This window comes from Triturus cristatus, chromosome 5_2 (assembly GCF_964204655.1).
Source record: "Triturus cristatus chromosome 5_2, aTriCri1.1, whole genome shotgun sequence".
Lineage (NCBI taxonomy): Eukaryota > Metazoa > Chordata > Amphibia > Caudata > Salamandridae > Triturus > Triturus cristatus.
Genome location: NC_140588.1, coordinates 573,843,437 through 573,862,334, shown reverse-complemented (window position 1 = coordinate 573,862,334; position 18,898 = coordinate 573,843,437). Strand labels below are relative to the sequence as shown.

Here is an 18,898-nt window from a genome sequence, read left to right as displayed (position 1 = left end):
TTTTCATGCTGGCTGCTCCAGCGCAGGCTGTCCAGCAAGAGGTGATTGCAGAGTAAAAAGGCTTTTGCAGGAGGATAAAGGTAATTGCTTATGACAAACACACTGTGTGACACCTAACTTTTCCCCACTCGTACTTTATGGGCAATCTATACAGTGGAGTTAGCTTAGTCACAATAAGGAAGTGAGCAAGGCAGGCTCACAAGAGCATCTCCTCCCTGGTGGTCTAGTGGCTAGGATTCGGCGCTTTCACCGCCGCGGCCCGGGTTCGATTCCCGGTCAGGGAAGATCCCTCTAAGACGTAGACGTGCGTAATTTGTCCACGCAGCTCAGCTTTTTTTAATCGAAGGTCCTTAAAAAGGCACCCGACCTATAGACGAAAGCAGAGGAAAGGGGCTGGGTCCCCTGTGTGCCAGGTTGCTTTGCTCCCATTGCCCTCAGCCACCTTCATGCGCACGCAGTCCCCCACCCAGTCAGGTGCTCTATGTGGGCGTAAAGTGCAGTACCAGCTCATCAGAAAGGTAAATTGCTGGAAAACCCGGCTGCGATGTATACATCTACTTTGGAGCACTCTTCTCCCTTGCACTCTTGAATCGGTCATTCGCAATGTATTCTTCCAGCAAGCTGAATAACGAGGTAGGTGTGAGAAGGTGTACCAGCTGTCTTTGAGCTATCAGCGGCCACTAGGTGTCCCTCTTGTGATTTCCCGGGGATCCCGATCGTACAGAAATTCGTGGGTTCAGTAGCACGGGGGAGGGGATGGCCTGTGCTTGGAAGTGACAAACAGTCTGGTGGAATCATGAGTGTTTTTTCAAGTTCTGATTCATATTCGCTGTAGAATAAAATATGCTTTCAGCCCCCATGAGCTTTGTCACTAGGAGAGCAGTGTAGGAACTTTTGCTGTATGGCTGTGGGTTCCCTGGTGGTCTAGTGGTTAGGATTCGGCGCTCTCACTGCCGCGGCCCGGGTTCGATTCCCGGTCAGGGAACAGTCCTTCTTCTGCCCTTGAACGCTTTTCCTTCCCGCAGGTCAGGGCTTCTCAAAATGAATTTGCTTTTCTGACAAACAGTTTGCCTAGCATCCCGCAATATGGATCCTAATTTGATTTTCGCAAGGTTCCCTTTGAGTTGCTTTCCTCGGCGGGAGGAAAATCTCTTGTGCAATGCTCTTGAGGAAGTGAGATTCTGTATTCCGAGGTGCGCTTCTTTTCGTAGGCTTCTGACCACATGGTGTGCGGCAGGAAGTCATCTTTGACAGGGCCGCAGGCTTTGTCTCCAAATGGCATCCCGGACCCACTGCAACCCACCTTTTTGCTGAAACGGAAGTCTGGTTCAGGGTAAGAAAAAGCTGAGCTGCACGTACCGAAAGCAGCAGAGCCCAGCGGCGGAGAGGGTGTGGCCAGGGCTGTCTGATTTGCATAGTGACCAGTGGCAACTTGGGAATGTACAGGCTTTGGAGCTTAACGGGTGCTGCAGGGGTCTGCCTGGCCGGAGAAATGCCTGTCTGGCGCTCCCCTCAGGACACACGTGTCTTCCGTTCGAGCATGGAGGGTGAGGGACATGGGTCACCCTCATATACAGGGGTGTGGGCATGGGCAGGATGGGGCGTGGGGGACCCGTCAGGGCATTGCCCGTTTGGAAGCCTGTTCGGAAGGCAAGAGGAGGCGGAGGCGGGAATCTCTGCTCAATTTTTTCCCGAGGCCTGGGAACAAGCCTTTGCACATTTGATTCAGCCGGGCCTGCATCAGCAGATCCTGCTCCGATGGCAAAGGAGAGCCTGCAGGTGTAAATCAAAGAAAGGGGAGAAATCCGCAAGAGGCGGGTTAACAAATTCCAGTGGCAGGCCCATGTTCCCCAGGAAGCAAGTACTTCCTCCTGCTCCCTTCAGTGGGAAAAGACATAGGAGGTGTATTTCTCTAAGCAGGGGCTCTGCGTAGGTGGCACTGCATTGCTTTGGGAAGCATCCATGCTAAGTGCAGAGTAGCAGCAGACCCCACAGCTGAGACGTGAATTGGGACTGTTAAGGAAGGGCACTGGGAGGGTGAGGAGGGCAGAGGAAAATGCTTTACAAAAGCATCTGCAAGTTCCTACACACCCGCTGAAAACCCATACCAGGGATGGGGCTCGAAACCAAGCTGACAACTGTCCATTGGATCTTAAGTCCAACGCCTTAACCACTCAGCCACCCTGGTGAGACCCTAGGCCCTGCCTAACTCAGCTCCCTTTTCATGCTGGCTGCTCCAGCGCAGGCTGTCCAGCAAGAGGTGATTGCAGAGTAAAAAGGCATTTGCAGGAGGATAAAGGTAATTGCTTATGACAAACACACTGTCTGACACCTAACTTTTCCCCACTCGTACTTTATGGGCAATCTATACAGTGGAGTTAGCTTAGTCACAATAAGGAAGTGAGCAAGGCAGGCTCACAAGAGCATCTCCTCCCTGGTGGTCTAGTGGCTAGGATTAGGTGCTTTCACCGCTGCGGCCTGGGTTCGATTCCCGGTCAGGGAAGATTCCTCTAAGACGTAGACGTGCGTAATTTGTCCACGCAGCTCAGCTTTTTTTAATCGAAGGTCCTTAAAAAGGCACCCCGACCTATAGACGAAAGCAGAGGAAAGGGGCTGGGTCCCCTGTGTGCCAGGTTTCTTTGCTCCCATTGCCCTCAGCCACCTTCATGCGCACGCAGTCCCCCACCCAGTCAGGTGCTCTATGTGGGCGTAAAGTGCAGTACCATCTCATCAGAAAGGTAAATTGCTGGAAAACCCGGCTGCGATGTATACATCTACTTTGGAGCACTCTTCTCCCTTGCACTCTTGAATCGGTCATTCGCAATGTATTCTTCCAGCAAGCTGAATAACGAGGTAGGTGTGAGAAGGTGTACCAGCTGTCTTTGAGCTATCAGCGGCCACTAGGTGTCCCTCTTGTGATTTCCCGGGGATCCCGATTGTACAGGAATTCGTCGGTTCAGTAGCACGGGGGAGGGGATGGCCTGTGCTTGGAAGTGACAAACAGTCTGGTGGAATCATGAGTGTTTTTTCAAGTTCTGATTCATATTCGCTGTAGAATAAAATATGCTTTCAGCCCCCATGAGCTTTGTCACTAGGAGAGCAGTGTAGCAACTTTTGCTGTATGGCTGTGGGTTTCCTGGTGGTCTAGTGGTTAGGATTCGGCGCTCTCACCGCCGTGGCCCGGGTTTGATTCCTGGTCAGGGAACAGTCCTTCTTCTGCCCTTGAACGCTTTTCCTTCCCGCAGGTCAGGGCTTCTCAAAATGAATTTGCTTTTCTGACAAACAGTTTGCCTAGCATCCCGCAATATGGCTCCTAATTTGATTTTCGCAAGGTTCCCTTTGAGTTGCTTTCCTCGGCGGGACGAAAATCTCTTGTGCAAGCCTCTTGAGGAAGTGAGATTCTGTATTCCGAGGTGCCCTTCTTTTCGTAGGCTTCTGACCACATGGTGTGCGGCAGGAAGTCATCTTTGACAGGGCCGCAGGCTTTGTCTCCAAATGGCATCCCGGACCCACTGCAACCCACCTTTTTGCTGAAACGGAAGTCTGGTTCAGGGTAAGAAAAAGCTGAGCAGCACGTACCGAAAGCAGCAGAGCCCAGCGGCGGAGAGGGTGTGGCCAGGGCTGTCTGATTTGCATAGTGACCAGTAGCATCTTGGGAATGTACAGGCTTTGGAGCTTAACGGGTGCTGCAGGGGTCTGCCTGGCCGGAGAAATGCCTGTCTGGCGCTTCCCTCAGGACACACGTGTCTTCCGTTCGAGCATGGAGGGTGAGGGACATGGGTCACCCTCATATACAGGGGTGTGGGCATGGGCAGGATGGGGCGTGAGGGACCCGTCAGGGCATTGCCCGTTTGGAAGCCCATTCGGAAGGCAAGAGGAGGCGGAGGCGGGAATCTCTGCTCAATTTTTTCCCGAGGCCTGGGGACAAGCCTTTGCACATTTGATCCAGCCGGGCCTGCATCAGCAGATCCTGCTCCGATGGCAAGGGAGAGCCTGCAGGTGTAAATCAAAGAAAGGGGAGAAATCCGCAAGAGGCGGGTTAACAAATTCCAGTGGCAGGCCCATGTTCCCCAGGAAGCAAGTACTTCCTCCTGCTCCCTTCAGTGGGAAAAGACATAGGAGATGTATTTCTCTAAGCAGGGGCTCTGCGTAGGTGGCACTGCATTGCTTTGGGAAGCATCCATTCTAAGTGCAGAGTAACAGCAGACCCCACAGCTGAGACGTGAATTGGGACTGTTAAGGAAGGGCACTGGGAGGGTGAGGAGGGCAGAGGAAAATGCTTTACAAAAGCATCTGCAAGTTCCTACACACCCGCTGAAAACCCATACCAGGAATGGGGCTCGAACCCATGCGGACAACTGTCCATTGGATCTTAAGTCCAACGCCTTAACCACTCGGCCACCCTGGTGAGACCCTAGGTCCTGCCTTACTCAGCTCCCTTTTCATGCTGGCTGCTCCAGCGCAGGCTGTCCAGCAAGAGGTGATTGCAGAGTAAAAAGGCTTTTGCAGGAGGATAAAGGTAATTGCTTATGACAAACACACTGTGTGACACCTAACTTTTCCCCACTCGTACTTTATGGGCAATCTATACAGTTTAGTTAGCTTAGTCACAATAAGGAAGTGAGCAAGGCAGGCTCAGAAGAGCATCTCCTCCCTGGTGGTCTAGTGGCTAGGATTCGGCGCTTTCACCGCCGCGGCCCGGGTTCGATTCCCAGTCAGGGAAGATCCCTCTAAGACGTAGACGTGCGTAATTTGTCCACGCAGCTCAGCTTTTTTTAATCGAAGGTCCTTAAAAAGGCACCCCGACCTATAGACGAAAGCAGAGGAAAGGGGCTGGGTCCCCTGTGTCCCAGGTTGCTTTGCTCCCATTGCCCTCAGCCACCTTCATGCGCACGCAGTCCCCCACGCAGTCAGGTGCTCTATGTGGGCGTAAAGTGCAGTATCAGCTCATCAGAAAGGTAAATTGCTGGAAAACCCGGCTGCGATGTATACATCTACTTTGGAGCACTCTTCTCCCTTGCACTCTTGAATCGGTCATTCGCAATGTATTCTTCCAGCAAGCTGAATAACGAGGTAGGTGTGAGAAGGTGTACCAGCTGTCTTTGAGCTATCAGGCGCCACTAGGTGTCCCTCTTGTGATTTCCCGGGGATCCCGATCGTACAGGAATTCGTCGGTTCAGTAGCACGGGGGAGGGGATGGCCTGTGCTTGGAAGTGACAAACAGTCTGGTGGAATCATGAGTGTTTTTTCAAGTTCTGATTCATATTCGCTGTAGAATAAAATATGCTTTCAGGCCCCATGAGCTTTGTCACTAGGAGAGCAGTGTAGGAACTTTTGCTGTATGGCTGTGGGTTCCCTGGTGGTCTAGTGGTTAGGATTCGGCGCTCTCACTGCCGCGGCCCGGGTTCGATTCCCGGTCAGGGAACAGTCCTTCTTCTGCCCTTGAACGCTTTTCCTTCCCGCAGGTCAGGGCTTCTCAAAATGAATTTGCTTTTCTGACAAACAGTTTGCCTAGCATCCCGCAATATGGATCCTAATTTGATTTTCGCAAGGTTCCCTTTGAGTTGCTTTCCTCGGCGGGAGGAAAATCTCTTGTGCAATGCTCTTGAGGAAGTGAGATTCTGTATTCCGAGGTGCGCTTCTTTTCGTAGGCTTCTGACCACATGGTGTGCGGCAGGAAGTCATCTTTGACAGGGCCGCAGGCTTTGTCTCCAAATGGCATCCCGGACCCACTGCAACCCACCTTTTTGCTGAAACGGAAGTCTGGTTCAGGGTAAGAAAAAGCTGAGCTGCACGTACCGAAAGCAGCAGAGCCCAGCGGCGGAGAGGGTGTGGCCAGGGCTGTCTGATTTGCATAGTGACCAGTGGTATCTTGGGAATGTACAGGCTTTGGAGCTTAACGGGTGCTGCAGGGGTCTGCCTGGCCGGAGAAATGCCTGTCTGGCGCTCCCCTCAGGACACACGTGTCTTCCGTTCGAGCATGGAGGGTGAGGGACATGGGTCACCCTCATATACAGGGGTGTGGGCATGGGCAGGATGGGGCGTGGGGGACCCGTCAGGGCATTGCCCGTTTGGAAGCCTGTTCGGAAGGCAAGAGGAGGCGGAGGCGGGAATCTCTGCTCAATTTTTTCCCGAGGCCTGGGGACAAGCCTTTGCACATTTGATCCAGCCGGGCCTGCATCAGCAGATCCTGCTCCGATGGCAAGGGAGAGCCTGCAGGTGTAAATCAAAGAAAGGGGAGAAATCCGCAAGAGGCGGGTTAACAAATTCCAGTGGCAGGCCCATGTTCCCCAGGAAGCAAGTACTTCCTCCTGCTCCCTTCAGTGGGAAAAGACATAGGAGGTGTATTTCTCTAAGCAGGGGCTCTGCGTAGGTGGCACTGCATTGCTTTGGGAAGCATCCATGCTAAGTGCAGAGTAGCAGCAGACCCCACAGCTGAGACGTGAATTGGGACTGTTAAGGAAGGGCACTGGGAGGGTGAGGAGGGCAGAGGAAAATGCTTTACAAAAGCATCTGCAAGTTCCTACACACCCGCTGAAAACCCATACCAGGGATGGGGCTCGAAACCAAGCGGACAACTGTCCATTGCATCTTAAGTCCAACGCCTTAACCACTCAGCCACCCTGGTGAGACCCTAGGCCCTGCCTTACTCAGCTCCCTTTTCATGCTGGCTGCTCCAGCGCAGGCTGTCCAGCAAGAGGTGATTGCAGAGTAAAAAGGCTTTTGCAGGAGGATAAAGGTAATTGCTTATGACAAACACACTGTGTGACACCTAACTTTTCCCCACTCGTACTTTATGGGCAATCTATACAGTGGAGTTAGCTTGGTCACAATAAGGAAGTGAGCAAGGCAGGCTCAGAAGAGCATCTCCTCCCTGGTGGTCTAGTGGCTAGGATTCGGTGCTTTCACCGCCGCGGCCTGGGTTCGATTCCTGGTCAGGGAAGATCCCTCTAAGACGTAGACGTGCGTAATTTGTCCACGCAGCTCAGCTTTTTTTAATCGAAGGTCCTTAAAAAGGCACCCCGACCTATAGACGAAAGCAGAGGAAAGGGGCTGGGTCCCCTGTGTCCCAGGTTGCTTTGCTCCCATTGCCCTCAGCCACCTTCATGCGCACGCAGTCCCCCACCCAGTCAGGTGCTCTATGTGGGCGTAAAGTGCAGTACCAGCTCATCAGAAAGGTAAATTGCTGGAAAACCCGGCTGCGATGTATACATCTACTTTGGAGCACTCTTCTCCCTTGCACTCTTGAATCGGTCATTCGCAATGTATTCTTCCAGCAAGCTGAATAACGAGGTAGGTGTGAGAAGGTGTACCAGCTGTCTTTGAGCTATCAGCGGCCACTAGGTGTCCCTCTTGTGATTTCCCGGGGATTCCGATTGTACAGGAATTCGTCGGTTCAGTAGCACGGGGGAGGGGATGGCCTGTGCTTGGAAGTGACAAACAGTCTGGTGGAATCATGAGTGTTTTTTCAAGTTCTGATTCATATTCGCTGTAGAATAAAATATGCTTTCAGCCCCCATGAGCTTTGTCACTAGGAGAGCAGTGTAGCAACTTTTGCTGTATGGCTGTGGGTTCCCTGGTGGTCTAGTGGTTAGGATTCGGCGCTCTCACCGCCGCGGCCCGGGTTTGATTCCCGGTCAGGGAACAGTCCTTCTTCTGCCCTTGAACGCTTTTCCTTCCCGCAGGTCAGGGCTTCTCAAAATGAATTTGCTATTCTGACAAACAGTTTGCCTAGCATCCCGCAATATGGCTCCTAATTTTATTTTCGCAAGGTTCCCTTTGAGTTGCTTTCCTCGGCGGGAGGAAAATCTCTTCTGCAAGGCTCTTGAGGAAGTGAGATTCTGTATTCCGAGGTGCGCTTCTTTTCGTAGGCTTCTGACCACATGGTGTGCGGCAGGAAGTCATCTTTGACAGGGCCGCAGGCTTTGTCTCCAAATGGCATCCTGGACCCACTGCAACCCACCTTTTTGCTGAAACGGAAGTCTGGTTCAGGGTAAGAAAAAGCTGAGCTGCACGTACCGAAAGCAGCAGAGCCCAGCGGCGGAAAGGGTGTGGCCAGGGCTGTCTGATTTGCATAGTGACCAGTGGCATCTTGGGAATGTACAGGCTTTGGAGCTTAACGGGTGCTGCAGGGGTCTGCCTGGCCGGAGAAATGCCTGTCTGGCGCTTCCCTCAGGACACACGTGTCTTCCGTTCGAGCATGGAGGGTGAGGGACATGGGTCACCCTCATATACAGGGGTGTGGGCATGGGCAGGATGGGGCGTGAGGGACCCGTCAGGGCATTGCCCGTTTGGAAGCCCATTCGGAAGGCAAGAGGAGGCGGAGGCGGGAATCTCTGCTCAATTTTTTCCCGAGGCCTGGGGACAAGCCTTTGCACATTTGATCCAGCCGGGCCTGCATCAGCAGATCCTGCTCCGATGGCAAGGGAGAGCCTGCAGGTGTAAATCAAAGAAAGGGGAGAAATCCGCAAGAGGCGGGTTAACAAATTCCAGTGGCAGGCCCATGTTCCCCAGGAAGCAAGTACTTCCTCCTGCTCCCTTCAGTGGGAAAAGACATAGGAGGTGTATTTCTCTAAGCAGGGGCTCTGCGTAGGTGGCACTGCATTGCTTTGGGAAGCATCCATTCTAAGTGCAGAGTAACAGCAGACCCCACAGCTGAGACGTGAATTGGGACTGTTAAGGAAGGGCACTGGGAGGGTGAGGAGGGCAGAGGAAAATGCTTTACAAAAGCATCTGCAAGTTCCTACACACCCGCTGAAAACCCATACCAGGAATGGGGCTCGAACCCATGCGGACAACTGTCCATTGGATCTTAAGTCCAACGCCTTAACCACTCGGCCACCCTGGTGAGACCCTAGGTCCTGCCTTACTCAGCTCCCTTTTCATGCTGGCTGCTCCAGCGCAGGCTGTCCAGCAAGAGGTGATTGCAGAGTAAAAAGGCTTTTGCAGGAGGATAAAGGTAATTGCTTATGACAAACACACTGTGTGACACCTAACTTTTCCCCACTCGTACTTTATGGGCAATCTATACAGTGGAGTTAGCTTAGTCACAATAAGGAAGTGAGCAAGGCAGGCTCAGAAGAGCATCTCCTCCCTGGTGGTCTAGTGGCTAGGATTCGGCGCTTTCACCGCTGCGGCCCGGGTTCGATTCCCAGTCAGGGAAGATCCCTCTAAGACGTAGACGTGCGTAATTTGTCCACGCAGCTCAGCTTTTTTGAATCGAAGGTCCTTAAAAAGGCACCCCGACCTATAGACGAAAGCAGAGGAAAGGGGCTGGGTCCCCTGTGTCCCAGGTTGCTTTGCTCCCATTGCCCTCAGCCACCTTCATGCGCACGCAGTCCCCCACCCAGTCAGGTGCTCTATGTGGGCGTAAAGTGCAGTATCAGCTCATCAGAAAGGTAAATTGCTGGAAAACCCGGCTGCGATGTATACATCTACTTTGGAGCACTCTTCTCCCTTGCACTCTTGAATCGGTCATTCGCAATGTATTCTTCCAGCAAGCTGAATAACGAGGTAGGTGTGAGAAGGTGTACCAGCTGTCTTTGAGCTATCAGCGGCCACTAGGTGTCCCTCTTGTGATTTCCCGGGGATCCCGATCGTACAGGAATTCGTCGGTTCAGTAGCACGGGGGAGGGGATGGCCTGTGCTTGGAAGTGACAAACAGTCTGGTGGAATCATGAGTGTTTTTTCAAGTTCTGATTCATATTCGCTGTAGAATAAAATATGCTTTCAGCCCCCATGAGCTTTGTCACTAGGAGAGAAGTGTAGGAACTTTTGCTGTATGGCTGTGGGTTCCCTGGTGGTCTAGTGGTTAGGATTCGGCGCTCTCACCGCCGCGGCCCGGGTTCGATTCCCGGTCAGGGAACAGTCCTTCTTCTGCCCTTGAATGCTTTTCCTTCCCGCAGGTCAGGGCTTCTCAAAATGAATTTGCTTTTCTGACAAACAGTTTGCCTAGCATCCCGCAATCTGGCTCCTAATTTGATTTTCGCAAGGTTCCCTTTGAGTTGCTTTCCTCGGCGGGAGGAAAATCTCTTGTGCAAGGCTCTTGAGGAAGTGAGATTCTGTATTCCGAGGTGCGCTTCTTTTCGTAGGCTTCTGACCACATGGTGTGCGGCAGGAAGTCATCTTTGACAGGGCCGCAGGCTTTGTCTCCAAATGGCATCCCGGACCCACTGCAACCCACCTTTTTGCTGAAACGGAAGTCTGGTTCAGGGTAAGAAAAAGCTGAGCTGCACATACCGAAAGCAGCAGAGCCCAGCGGCGGAGAGGGTGTGGCCAGGGCTGTCTGATTTGCATAGTGACCAGTGGCATCTTGGGAATGTACAGGCTTTGGAGCTTAACGGGTGCTGCAAGGGTCTGCCTGGCCGAAGAAATGCCTGTCTGGTGCTCCCCTCAGGACACACGTGCCTTCCGTTCGAGCATGGAGGGTGAGGGACATGGGTCACCCTCATATACAGGGGTGTGGGCATGGGCAGGATAGGGTGTGGGGGACCCGTCAGGGCATTGCCCGTTTGGAAACCTGTTCGGAAGGCGAGAGGAGGCGGAGGCGGGAATCTCTGCTCAATTCTTTCCCGAGGCCTGTTGACAAGCCTTTGCACATTTGATCCAGCCGGGCCTGCATCAGCAGATCCTGTTCCGATGGCAAGGGAGAGCTTGCAGGTGTAAATCAAAGAAAGGGGAGAAATCCGCAAGAGGAGGGTTAACAAATTCCAGTGGCAGGCCCATGTTCCCCAGGAAGCAAGTACTTCCTCCTGCTCCCTTCAGTGGGAAAAGACATAGGAGGTGTATTTCTCTAAGCAGGGGCTCTGTGTAGGTGGCACTGCATTGCTTTGGGAACCATCCATGCCAAGTGCAGAGTAGCAGCAGACCCCACAGCTGAGACGTGAATTGGGACTGTTAAGGGAGGGCACTGGGAGGGTGAGGAGGGCGGAGGAAAATGCTTTTCAAAAGCATTTGCAAGTTCCTACACTCCCGCTGAAAACCCATACCAGGAATGGGGCTTGAACCCATGCAGACAAATGTCTATTGGATCTTAAGTCCAACGCCTTAACCACCCGGCCACCCTGGTGAGACCCTAAACCCTGCTTAACACAGCTCCCTTTTCATGCTGGCTGCTCCAGCGCAGGCTGTCCAGCAAGAGGTGATTGCAGAGTTAAAAGGATTTTGCAGGAGGATAAATGTAATTGCTTATGACAAACACACTGTGTGACACCTAACTTTTCCCCACTCGTACTTTACGGGCAATCTATACATTGGAGTTAGCTTAGACACAATAAGGAAGTGAGCAAGGCAGGCTCACAAGAGCATCTCCTCCCTGGTGATCTATTTGCTAGGATTCGGCGCTTTCACTGCCGCAGCCCGGGTTTGATTCCTGGTCAGGGAAGATCCCTCTAAGGCGTAGACGTGCGTAATTTGTCCACGCAGCTCAGCTTTTTTTAATCGAAGGTCCTTACAAAGGCACCCCGACCTATAGACGAAAGCAGAGGAAAGGGGATGGGTCCCCTGTGTCCCAGGTTGCTTTGCTCCCATTGCCCTCAGCCACCTTCATGCGCACTGAAGTACTGGGAATTTCAAGCCCAGCGGTGCAGGGGAACACACCCTAAGACTTCGGGTTCTTCCTGTTTCAGACCTACAGAAACACAGAGTCTTCTGGGTGAAGTCAAAGATCGATTTATTGGCTGCAGACCAATTACAGGTATCCGAGAAGTACAACACAATGTATGTTCTCAGGAGACTGCTCCAAGTTACAGAAACGGGCTTCTCCTTAAATACAAAATATCATGCTTCAGGCATACATTCCTTGTTTTACGATATGGTCATCTACATGTATCCATTACAAACGAAAAGGCAGAGTCATGATGACCATCCCACATTCCAGTTAAGCCAGCCCACAATTATTTACCCAGCGAGGCTCAGATCCCACATCAGATATCAACAGGCCCCAATAAACACGGGCATCTCCTGTTTGTAAAACAAACCATAAAGCAGGAAGAGTCAGGTGTGAAAGAGATTAGCCGGAGGCTTGTGTTCATGAAGAGGCTTTATGGTGTGTCAAACCCTGATGCTAATCACAGGTGGCCGTAGGACGGGGAGCTTGTGGGACCAGACTGACCTGGGGCAGCGGAGCCAAGCTGCCCAGGTCACAGAGAAGTCAGATAGAAAGCACATGTGTTCTAAAGGCCCGTATTCATTCGTAATGTGTAGCCTATGTGAGGGCAACCATAAGATGGCCACCGCTCCAAGATGGAACACACGAAGTTAATGTAAAATCGTATATAAAGTGCATTTATTGCTAAAACGTTATACAAAGCACTTGTACATACCGCATTGACCATTCGCGGTTCGCTAATACCGGGATAGACAGGGGTAGGGCCCTGCCTCCCACGCGGTCCCAAATTCTAAAGTACCACAGACCCTCCTTTTGCCCTTACATAGGCAATAACTATATTCACATCAATCCGAGTCTAGGTCAATATTCAGGAAGTCATGGAGATGTTGCTGTAGCATCATCCTATTACTTAGCTCGTCCCTCGATACAGGTTTCCTTACACATAATGTAGCACAGAGGCCACATATCGCAGGAGCACACTGCATGCACAGACAGAACAGGAAAAGAATGGCTAAGATCATTCCAATGACCATCAGAATCTTCCAACCCCAGGCAGATATCAGTTCCCAGAACCACCCCACCAGTGACCAATCTCCTTTATCCACGTGTATGGATTCCGATATTTTATGCAGCTTGGAGATGGCCTGGTAAACTGTTGGAGCGTTATCTGGTATGAAAATGCAGCAACTAGATTGGATAACCTTACATACCCCACCGTGGTCTGCAAGTATGACGTCTAGAACCAAACGGTTCTGCAAAGTCATGAGGCGATCCGCTTGGAGCTCAGCTGTCAAATTACCAAGGGCACCAGCCGTTACATTAACAGTGGATTCAACCACACGAGTCAGTTGTCTCAGGTTCCTACTATTGACCATAGGTCCCCAAAACGGCAGGAAACCCAAAAAGAAGTCTCCCGCTTCCTGACCGGCAGTATCCTCCTTACTAATCACGCCTCTCACAACTCTGGTCTTGTGATAATCGGAGGCTGCAGTAAATGTCGGTGGTAGCAGATTTGCAATATAACATGTGCCCGAGAAATCAGGGGACAACCATGTATATGCTCGGTCGTTGCAGACAAAATATGTACCCTTGGCAGCCAAAAACACAGGGGAAAACTACGATGGAAAAGTGTACGTTTCAGTACAGTCACTTCTCCCCAGTTGAGCTCTTGGATTCTGACCATTACCTTGTAAACAGAACCGACCCATGTGGGGTACGACCCAAATTGGGGATGAGATCTTTCGCTGCCTCTCACCCAGACTAATGCTACACCCCGTCGCGTTCCACCCTACATATGCTCGCAATTCATCCTTGGGAATAGATGAATATGCGTCAATATCTCTGCTCATATCGGCAACTCCTTTCATTAAAGCTTTATTATTGGTGCTAGGTCTGATGGAACGCGGTTGTCGCGGGGAGTAGGCATCTAGTGCAAAAAGGAACATGGTCTGGAATGCCCATGACGATCCATTATAACTAAACGGCAGCACTAGATATGGAATACCCTTGTTAATGGTATGTGGCATTAAACCACACACCCAGTAATTGATTGTATTCATGACTAGTTGGTGCTGGTGCAGGAGCTGAATAAACGAGTTGTTTACAAACTCTGATCGTCTAGCTTGTTCGTGTTCAGGCAGAGGGTGGAAAGAGTGTGAGGAGACAGTAGGAGGAGGTATAGGCTGTACAGTGGGTGCAATGGGCTCTTGAGAGGAGAAGAATACAAATCCTACAGTAAACACCATCATACTACATAGTATAAACAGACATAAAAATACAAAACGTTTGCTCTTCATTATTTTACATATTTTCGCTTTAAAGTTCATTTCCTCAGCGAGTCTCTCCATCTTGAAAAACTCCATCCTCTAATCGTGCCGCTCGCGGCGGGTGAGTCTCTTCTGCTAAGGAGTATGCCTGTCAGTCCAGGGAACGCCCTAGACCAACCAGAACCGTTGACCTAACGTCTCCGGCCTGTACCCCAAAGTCTTGGCACCGCGATCCTGCGGCTGAACCCGGATGGTGGTTCGAAAAACAAAAATCAAGAAAGTCCTTCAGATGGGAGAGCTATGATATCAAAAAATAGTAAGAGAAGGGAATATTTATTTGTCCATAGGCCTTGGTCTCAAGTTGTAGTGGTTTCTACCAGCTACTGTCTGGTCTTGAAACAAGAGTTCAGGCTCTGTGGTGTCCAATCGAATTAACGGTGGCACAGCTTCTTGCAAAATATCGTCACTTTCTTGTGCTGAAGTTGTGCCTCTTACGCGTGCATCACTAAATGGTACGAAATGAGGTACAGTGTCTGTTTCAGAATCGGCGATACCCTCCTGGACCCACTGGTCATATGGTAGAGGCAAAGGGATCCTCTTGCAGTGGGCGCCGTGAATCCAATTCTTCTTCCCCTTTACTCGAACAGCTGACCTTGTCGACAGAAGTACGAGGTGAGGGCCAATCCAGCGGGGCTCATCGTTGCTCTTCCGCTGGAAGTTCTTTACAAGAACCCACGTGCCAGGGTCGATAGGGTGTCCTGGAGCTTCAGAGGCCTGGGGGAGAGTATCATGCACCTGTTGGTGTAAAACACGCAATTTAGCCGTCAATTCACACAAATAATCAAGCAGTACTGGGTGTTCGATTTCGCTGAATTTCGTCGGTCTTGGCACACCCCATACATTGGCCGGGCGGCCAAAAATGACCTCATATGGACTGAGTCCCACTCGTGAGTGCACAGTCATTCTGGTGGATAGGAGTGCTAAAGGCAGAGCGTCAGGCCATTTAAGACCGGTGCTCGCCTGGATTTTGGCTAGTTTGAGCTTTAGAGTGCCATTGTAGCACTCTACTAAACCAGCTGATTGGGGGGGGTGATTTGCAGCGTGAAATTTTTGCTTTATCCCTAACCCCTCACACACATTCTTCATCACTCGACCCACAAACTCACTCCCATTATCACTCCACACCATTCTTGGCATTCCAAATCTAGGAAAAAATTCCTTCACAAGGGCTTTGGCTGTGGATAAAGCAGTGTTGTCTTTCAGGGGATATGCTTCTATCCATTTTGAAAAAGCGCAAACAACAACCAATACATATTTCAAGTTGTTGCACCTTTCCATGTGGATAAAATCTAGCTGCAAAACTTCAAATGGATATGATGGAGGTGCAAAATGACCAGCTGGAGTTGGGGTTCCCCTACCAGGGTTGTATTTCAAACATATCATACAATTCTTGACCACATTCTCTGCACACTTGGGAATTCCAGCATTCTGCCATACTGGGGCCAACAACTTACAGATTCCTTTCATACTGATATGTGCCATTCCATGTGCCATAGTAACCACTGGAAGCACATATGCATCAGGTAACAACCATCGCCGATGTTCTGACAACTCAACCCAACAACCATTCTCATCTAATTTACCCGTACTTTCTCTCCACTTACTCAACTCTTTCTCTGTGGCTTCAGCTTGAAGGGACTTCACACTCTCTATCGTGTTTTCACACATTCTAACATCACCAACCCATCTTGCAGGGCCTGCAACATACATTCGAGTCTTCACATCTTTTGCTGTTTCTTTCGCGATTTCATCAGCAAATGCATTACCACGACCAACATCATCAGTGACTTTCTTGTGCGCACTACATTTCATAATCGCAACTTGTAACGGTAGGGTCAGTGACTCAAGGAGATCATTCACCAACTTGCCATTCTGAATTTTAGCTCCATGCGAAGTCAGGAATCCACGTTCTTTCCACAATTGCCCAAAACTATGCGCCACGCCAAAGGCATACTGGCTGTCAGTATTTATGTTCACTTTCATTCCTTCAGACAATATGCATGCTCTTGTCAGGCCAATTAATTCTGCTGCTTGCGCCGAATTATGTGGCACTCGTGCAGTTTCAACAATCGTGTGCAAAGTCGTGATAGCATATGCAGCAGTCGTATCACCATTCGGAAGCTTGAAACACGAACCATCCACCCATAAAGTACCATCACACTCAGTCAGGGGAGTATCTTTAAGATCCACTCTCCCTTTTGTCTCTTCTTCTGTTCTGAACAGACAATCATGTTGCTCAATCTCATCTAGGTCTGCTGGAATCGGCAATAATGTAGCTGGATTCAACGTGTTGCATCTCTTTATGTGTATATGGTTTGCTAACAGTGTCAATTCATACCCTGACAATCGAGCACTAGTTAAGTGCTGTGTCTTGGTTCTGTTTAACAATGTGTCCACAGCATGTGGAACCATAACAATCAATGTATTATCCATCACTAGTCCAGCAGACTGTCGAATAGACATAGCTGCTGCAGCTGTAGCTCTCAGACAACTTGGCAATGCCCTAGCTACCGGGTCCAAGGTTGACGAAAAATATGCGCATGGACGCAGTCTGTCGCCAAAAGGCTGTGTTAACACTGATAATGCGCAACCGTCCTTTTCATGAACATACAATGTAAAAGGCTTACTGTAGTCAGGGGTACCCAACACAGGAGCTGAACATAATGCATCACGCAATTCCCAAAAACGTTTCTGACACTCTTCAGACCATGGGATAGGATTCGGTGTGTCTTTACATGTTAGTGCTAACAAAGGTTTTGCCAGCAAAGAAAAATCCGGTATCCAGTGCCTACAGTATGAAGTAATGCCTAAGAAAGCACGCACTTCTCTCTGTGTTCTTAGCACACTCAATTGTGCAATAGCTTGAATTCGTTCTGGGGTCAGTTTCCTTCCCTCCTTCGATAAGAGATGACCTAAGTAGGTCACTTCTTGGCGACAATATTGCAGTTTTGAGAGAGACACTTTATGATGAAAGGCAGACAAATGACTTAACAATGACAATGTAGCTTCTTTGCAAATCTTTTCAGTATCCACGGCGATTAACAAATCGTCAACGTACTGAATGAGGATAGCGCCACTCGGTAAAACAAGTGCATCAAGCTGCGCTTTTAAAGCCTGACTGTATATTGATGGACTTTCACAGTAGCCCTGGGGAGCGCGTTTAAAGCGGAAGCTTCGGCCTCCTAGACTGAAGCCAAAAATGTCTCTGCTCTCCTCTGCAATTGGGATGCTAAAGAAAGCATTCTTTAAATCGATCACTGAGAACCATGAAGCGGAGGCTGGAATCATAGTTAACAAGGCAGTTATATCAGGGACAACTGGAAACTGTGGCACAACAATATTATTTACCTCTCTAAGATCAATCACAAATCTGTAAACAGGTGGCTGTGAAGGGTCCGTTCGTTTTAAAACAGGTAAAACAGGACTATTGCAAACGTTGCCTCTTGTCTCTTCAATTACACCCTTTTTAATCAAATCACTGACAATTGCTAACAACGCTTTCTGACCTTCATTGGAGATCTTGTACTGGGGAATACGTGGCAATCTGACATTGGCTTTTAAAGTGACCACGTATGGCGGTATTTCCAAGAGACCCACATCATTGGGACCAGTAGCCCAAAGGACATCCGGAAGGGATGACAATTCGGGGGCATTGCATTCTTAGACAAATACATCGGGGAAATCACTTCCTTACCTAATGTAAGTTGTACTCCTGAGGGAGAACAATATAGCGTTGCATGCAATCTTTTCAATAAATCCAATCCTAACACATTTTCACCACAACCTGTCGTTAGGATGAGGGGTGCTTTTAGGTCGCAAGGTCCAACAGAGAGTGGCATAGGACTAGAAATCGGGTTTCTAACTGGGGCGCCAGAAAAACCTACTGAAACGTTCATTTCGCCAGACAAAGGCGCGCCAGGGCGTTTTGAATGCATAATTGAACTCTTTGCAGCACCAGTGTCCAGCAGAAAGGGCTCTGTTACACCCGCTGTAGTTACTTTAACATATGGTCCGCTCTGATCCACTGGTACTGAAACAACTCCCTCTCTCTGTCTATGGCTGTCATAGTAATCATTACCTTCCACATTGTCGTCTTCTGCATAATAATCATTATTATAGTACTGAGCTGTGTTACCAGTCGCGTTAGCTTGCTGATCAAAGCTATTTATGGTATTTTGAGGCGGAAGAGGACGCGCGTTCTGGGGAACATTTCCACGCCCTCTACCTCTAGGAACTTGCTGACCACCTCTACCTCTTGCGCCATACGCATTATTAGTGCGCTGCATTAATTTAGGACAACTATACTTGAAATGACCTTCCTCTCTGCAATATGAACATTGATTGGGACCTACAGGGATACGTGGTTGATAATACCCATTCATTTGCTGGTTATTCTGAAACTGTTGGGGCTGCTGGTAGATACCTTGGGTTTGCCTATAATTATTCTGTCCTCCACGTGGCGGATAAGCCTGCTGTAAAAGGACCTTCGTTTTCAGTTCTTTCGTTTTCTTATCTGTTCTATCTTTCTCGTCTTTATCTCTGTTTTCATAATACTGTGCAGTAGCCAGTGTTTGCGCTGAAGAGGAAACAGCCCAAGAACTCTCTGAATCTTTTAATTTCTTATACAACTCGGGAAGTAGATTCTACACAAATTTATCCACAAATAATCGTTGGCCACCTTCAGTACTCATGTCTTGACCACTGTGGTCAATGAACGTTTCTTCAAACCTCGTAAAGAAATCGGACACTGTCTCATCTTTCTTCTGCTGACATGCGGATAGTTTATCCCAATTCACGCGCATCGCGGGCATTATAGTTTTCATGTATGTAATAATTCTACCAGGGAGGTCTGCTACTAATGGGTCAGGCTTCGCACCACCAACTTGGCCAGCGTCCGCAGCAATAATATTAGCCCATGTGCCCCCTAGTTCTGCAGCATGATCCGTATTACGGATGGATCCCC

The 18,898-nt window shown here is 49.8% G+C and overlaps 2 non-coding genes across 2 annotated transcripts; both read left to right on the top strand.

The window, feature by feature from the left end:
* The first annotated feature begins 212 nt into the window (after positions 1 to 212).
* Positions 213 to 284, top strand: TRNAE-UUC (transfer RNA glutamic acid (anticodon UUC)). The gene has a single exon. It is a non-coding gene; the product is annotated as a tRNA-Glu (tRNA).
* A 9,509-nt stretch (positions 285 to 9,793) lies between these two features.
* Positions 9,794 to 9,865, top strand: TRNAE-CUC (transfer RNA glutamic acid (anticodon CUC)). Its single transcript has one exon. It is a non-coding gene; the product is annotated as a tRNA-Glu (tRNA).
* The last annotated feature ends 9,033 nt before the right edge of the window (positions 9,866 to 18,898 follow it).